The sequence below is a fragment of the Adiantum capillus-veneris genome, chromosome 22 (genome assembly GCF_014529385.1).
Source record: "Adiantum capillus-veneris isolate H3 chromosome 22, ASM1452938v2, whole genome shotgun sequence".
NCBI classification, from domain to species: Eukaryota; Viridiplantae; Streptophyta; class Polypodiopsida; order Polypodiales; family Pteridaceae; genus Adiantum; species Adiantum capillus-veneris.
This window is the reverse complement of record NC_140952.1, coordinates 21,090,694-21,097,128: the sequence shown is the minus strand read 5'-3', so window position 1 is coordinate 21,097,128 and position 6,435 is coordinate 21,090,694.

Below are 6,435 nucleotides of genomic sequence, written 5' to 3'. Positions count from 1 at the left end.
TTATCAAGATCATACTTTATCAAAAATTTATGGAATTAATTGGAAATTAATAAAAAAAGAAAAAAAAACCAAAAAATTATCCAAAAAATAATATATTTTTTAATGAAATTCTCCACACATAAGTGAATGGTGTAGCCAAATCAAATTTCAATTATTACACAGACTCAATTGCCAATTTAATTTTGCCAATGAAAATCAAAACTAGACAATTAAAACCGGCAAAATTAGGTTAAAAAATTAGTGCAATTAGTGTGTGTAAAACCTTGTTTGAGCTAAAAAATGCAGCAATTAAATATTACAGACATCAAATTTTCACTCAAGCATCCACTTAAGCATGCACATTGGTCACTTTTTAGGCGCACGCACGTGCAGACACACACACACATACAAATGTTCAACATTTCAAAATTGCAAATTGAACACACAACTGTCTAATTAGGCATGGCCATTTAACAAATCAATCATCACATTTGCAAAATCACTAAGCACACATTGATTTTTTGGGGCACACACATGGGAAAATCATACCTAAAATTAAGCATACACACAATCAATTAGAGCGCACACACACTTAATTTTAGTGCACACAATTGCAATTGAATCATCCAAGCATGCAATAGGCAAATCAGCAATAAAAATTACCACATGGCAAATCAACAATAAAAATTACCACATGAAACCATCAATATATGCACATTCAATTCTAGGAAAAATTCGACATTATGACGGCATGCCAGCACACAAATCAAAAGCTCAAAATCACCAAATTGATAACGAGTATGCATAGCACACAAATCTTGAATCCAATGGCTCCATCCAATTGTTGATTGCTCGATGTGTAGGCCGATTTTGTCGATGCTCCAAGGCTTAAGCTTGCATTCCAAAATCATTAATTGGTTAAGTGATTAGCATATATCGACCTTCCTAGAATGCAATCCAATCCTCTAATTAGGCAAATACCAAAGCGTAACCATCAAATGTTACTCAAATTTGTGTGCAAGCTAGCAAAAAATAATGAAATTAGCAAGGGGTTAGTGTGAAATTTAGAGCGTGTAGGCACACAATTAGCAAGATTCGGTAACACATCAGGAAAAATTGAAGACAATGCCATATACACACACATCCAAATCCACAAAACAACAAACACACAAAGGAAATTAGTGAAGAAATTAGCAAGAAAACCTATTAGATTATGCTATAATTACACTAATGTAAGCTATCGATCCTTGGTAACGACACCAAATGTTGGGGGTACCATCGTAGCATAGCTCCAATGACCAACACATAAATGTCAATCTAGAGTGACGAGATACCCGGCTAGGGCTAGAAACACTCACACGAAGTGAGCTAATCATGGCAACATAAACGACAACTCCATGAGGTGAGCTTCTGGGCTTATGGAGGAGCTAAGCCACAAAGATTGGCAATCTCCACATCCACTTCTCTTCACCTCAAATCAACCCAATCACACACACTAACGATTGCAACGACCCACACAACACTAATCCCATCATGCAACACACTAATCACAAGTGCACACAGAAAGATCTATCAAGCATCCACACTTCAATCAGACCTACATGTACACACAAAGAATAGAGGAAAATCACACAAGATTAGAGAGAGATTAACCATTAGTTTGTTAAGATTAAATTAATCAAGTATCATTAACAATTATAAGACAAAATGAAAGAGGCATAGTGAAAGAGAATTAAGCATTGATTAGTGTTAATCAAGTCACATGAGCAAGGAGAAGCTCAAGGACTCCATAGCCACACACCTCATGACCTCTCACTAAGAGTGGTCTCAACAAATGAGGCTGAGAACCCTAATTCCATTTACACATTTCCTTTTATACTTGGTTAAAATATGCAATGTTCGAGCACCCAAGGCCTTTAGGGCTCCACAACTTACCGTATACCAACCTATTCTTTACAGCTTGGAACTCTCATCAAGTCCGTAACACATTACAATTACTGCAGTGTCTTGAAATAAATTGGGAATTTATAATACATGGCTATTCTGGGAAGATGTGAAAATGTGTATCTCCAATCTTTACTGCTTCTTTGTATTTGTCTTTGATGTACAGTCGCTAGGCTTGGGCCTTTATCAACTCTTGTTAATTGACGTCTGCTCAGTTAACAATTATTCATGACACTTCAATAGGAGTTGACAGTCCAATTGGACTTAGCAAAATTAGTGAAGGATTGCTTTTTACAAATAATTATATGTTATCTCCACAATGGCTTTTTGCCTTGAACTCTTGGATTACCCCAAAAATAAGTTGCTATTTGAAAACCTTGTTACAAAAATGGTTTATTGTGGGACTAAATAAAGCTTCTAATTGTCCTACGATTATGTGTAAAAAGCTTGCTTGGTTGGCAACCCATAATAGATTGTTAGGAGTTGTGTTTACACCTCATACTCTAACTCCCAATGCTATCCATTTATCCTTGACTACTATAACAATATTGGTTACTCTAAAGATTTCAATAAACTACTAGTTCTATTTTCTACCTACAGAATTCACAGATAGTTTCAGTGGATCTCAGATGCTTCTAATGTTATATACACTAACATCACCTCTTGTCTTGGTCTTGGTCTTGGTCTGTTGGATTATGAACTCATGCAAAGACTTCCTAAAAGTTAATTACATCCCTTTTTGGCTTATCAAGAACTTCACAAAAGTGACTGTAAACTTCATTTATAAATTTTTTTCTGCAGATATTACTCAATGATATGAAACTATTCCTCTTGATGGGGATGATGGCGTTATTAATATTTTACACGAATTAGTCAAAATGGCCTTTAAAATTGTGAATTTACAAGGATTCTAAAAAATCTCGCTTGCACATAGTCCTAGATGGATCAAAAGGTCCAATAAAAAACACTTCAATGAGCAAGAGCTCTATGATACCATTCCTTTGTTACTCAAGAATTGCTTTGTATAGTTTAGTGAACTTTGCTTCAGACAATGTCAAGGGATCCCGATGGGCTTTGCGAGTTCACCCATAATGTGTAATTGTAAGAAATGCAGAATACAATAAGGATCTAATAGCAAGGAGAGTAGAGAGAGATACGATGCAAAGTAGATTAGTGGCAAATCAAAAACTTTATATTAGCACACTATTACAAAGTGATGATGTCATCCACCCAAGGTAGAGTTTAGATGGAGATTTAGACAACTAGAGCAAGTAGGAATACAAGGGACTAACAATCCTTACACAAGGATGTGTTGTGTGTGTCAAGTGTGCACACTATTCTACCGAATTACTCATGAGAAGGCCTCCTTATAAAGATGTAAGGGAGCCTCTAAACGTCCATGTGTAGCCGCCCTTAGATAGCCAAGAGCCAAGTAGGACTCTCCCATGCGCCCATGTGTAGCCGCTTTTGGGTAGACAAGTCTTCCTAGAAATCGGCCACCGGCCGCTGACCACCGACCAAAGACCACGGACCACCGGCCACCGGCCATTGGACGACCATTTTTTGATTGTCTTTCGGATGTCGTTTGGCCAAGATATTTCGGCGAAGGGAAAAAAAGAAAATCATCAACCCGGTTTTGCACCGATTCCACACGAGTCGACCCTATTCCAGAAGTGTCAACAAGAGAGTTTGATACTGAGAGGGACCCCGAGAGTGAGACCGAGGCTCAAGAGGAGCAGAGTAATGCTGAAGAGGCGAGAGACTCAAAGTCTCGGGGGCTTCCGCCCCCGAGGCCCCCAAAGTCGCCCCGGAATTTTCTATGTACCATCCACAATCACAAATAGAGATCTCATCATCGTGCAAAGCTAGAATCCACCAAATATATGTGCACTTTTGGCTTCTCCTCATATGGGGGCCTTACAAACTGTGCAACATATATTGTGGTGACAAAACTGAGAGAGGTGGGCATTGCGAGTATACCAACATTAATCTATACCTTGCATATTTTGAATACAAATGGTTCTTAAAAACCATGGTTGACAAACACTCCATTCACAAGATGGTCCTTGGGTCACACTCATACTGGTACATGGATGACCTCTGAAGCATTTTGTCAGAAATTCCTTCAATATACCTAGATTTCCTAAAATAGAACCCACTCTTGGCTTGGATTTTGAAACTACTTGTGGTTTCTTTTCTACCTTTATTCATTTTGAACTTTTCAATCACTTTGCATAGCCCTTTTTCAGGAAACTTTGCATTAAGATTTATTTAGAAAGGGATAATTTAAACATGCCCCTAGCTGAGTTCGTGAAGAAGAAAAACAATAGACTTGCTAAAGCTGCTATTAATACTCGTCTGGGCATACTATATTTGATCCTTTATTCATCTTTTAACATACTTGTTGCATTTGAAGAAATCAACAATATAAAAAACAAGTTTTGCCTAATTGGTTTTAAGAAGCATGGTTTGCTTAACACGCATAATAAATGGCATGGACTTGAACTAATTTGCACTACCCTCATCGACTCGATAAGGTAGTAGGCCCATACACAATGGGCCTACTGCCAATAAATTGAGTATGGTGCCTGAGAACGGGTGGGCGCGCACTCGCGTGCGCGTGCACACACACACACACCCACCCACCCACCACACCCACACACACACGTGCACACACACACACACACACACACACACACACACACACACACACACACACACACACACACACACACACACCCACCCACACCACACACTATTGCTAATAATTATTGCTAAGCCTAAGAGAGGTAGGACTTTTTGCATCGATCATGACCTGACTAATGATAACCCCTAAACTGTATTCTTAGAATATGAAATGACATGAAAATCCCCTAACTATGCTTATTGAGATTGTAGGGATCTCATACTGTACGGAACTTTGGTTCTCCCTGGTCACTCCTAAGGAACACCTTTTTGGTATAGAAATTAAAACAACTCGTAAATAAAAATGCTAGCTAAAGGTGGGATTTGCCCCTTTAAGGTTTACCTAACCTTTTAAACTCCTTAGCTAACCCCAAGGTCAAGCCCTAGGTTTGTGCATATTTCTCTTTATCATCTTATGATTTACCTCTCGCAAAACTATCCTTACCTACCCTTTTCTAATAGCCATTGTAATTCGATTGGTGTGTCAATTGGCTCGATACGCAAGGTTAGGTCACTCTATAAATACCTTCGTAAATATCCTTTCTTGCTGTGCTTTTACTTCTTAGTTGACATATTTACCTTATTTAATTCCCTCCTAGGTGTGACTTTAGCTTGCTATACCTTAGGGTGTGATTGTTGAAGATTTGTTGAAAAATTTGGCTTGGTGGGATTATTCCTCTATATATTTGGTATGAAAATTGATGTTTTTAGTTTCCCTAAGGATTTCCCATTATTCTTAACCTCTATTGGGCTTGATCTTACAACTTTTTTGACTTGATGTTGTAAGTATAGCCTCCTACAATGCAGGCCTGGCTTTGATTTTGATGGAAAACTATTGATATGATGGATGGCATGATACTTCCTCCAACTACCTATATATAGGGGGGGATCCTTCATCCCTCACTTAGCTTTGATTATTGTCTGCTGCTAGTTCAAGAAAGAGAGTGTGAGAGTAGAAAGGATTGCATATATATCATAATTTTTCTTGTATGTGGATTGGGGTTGAAGGCTCCATTATGGATATTATTGAAAAATTTTCCTCGTCATAAGTTCATTTCTCCTGTTATGTTGGTGAATTTGTGTTAAGAAAGTGAACTTTGAATACATAATATTTGGTTGAAGAAAAGGGGTTTTCAAGTCTGCTCTACATTGTAGTTATGGGCTCTTTTTGAGAATCAATATCATCATGCTGAAGTTTCCCTAATAAATGAATTTTTCTTCCTCGTATAGATTAGATTATTTGCAATGAAGTATTGTTTTCTCACAAAAAGTCCCAAATTTATCTTTTATGCCTTCTTAACTTTGCTGAAGTTATATCTTTTTGCTGATATTCTAATTTTATGAAGGCCTCTTGATTATTTTCTCAAATTATGGGATGTTGCATATATTAGAAGCTCTGGCCTTACCGGATAAAAATGAATGGTGTGATACCTTTGGATACTTTGAAAAAGAGGACCTATTCTAGTCTTGATTTCATCTACAACTTTAATCCTAGTAATTAGGAATATTGGAATGATTCATGATTTTGACCATGTTGTACAAAAATGAATCCATTATTGAGTTGTTTTTGTGCAAATCACCTTCAAGCTGTCTAAAGCCAGTCATCTATCAAAGTTGATGTTCTTTTGTGTCTATGTATTAAGTATAATACAACACACACATATATGTATATATATATACATACACACACACACATATACATGTGTGTGTGTATATGCATACATACATACATATATATATATATATATATATATATATATATATATATATATATATATATATATATATATATATATATATATATAGAGAGAGAGAGAGAGAGAGAGA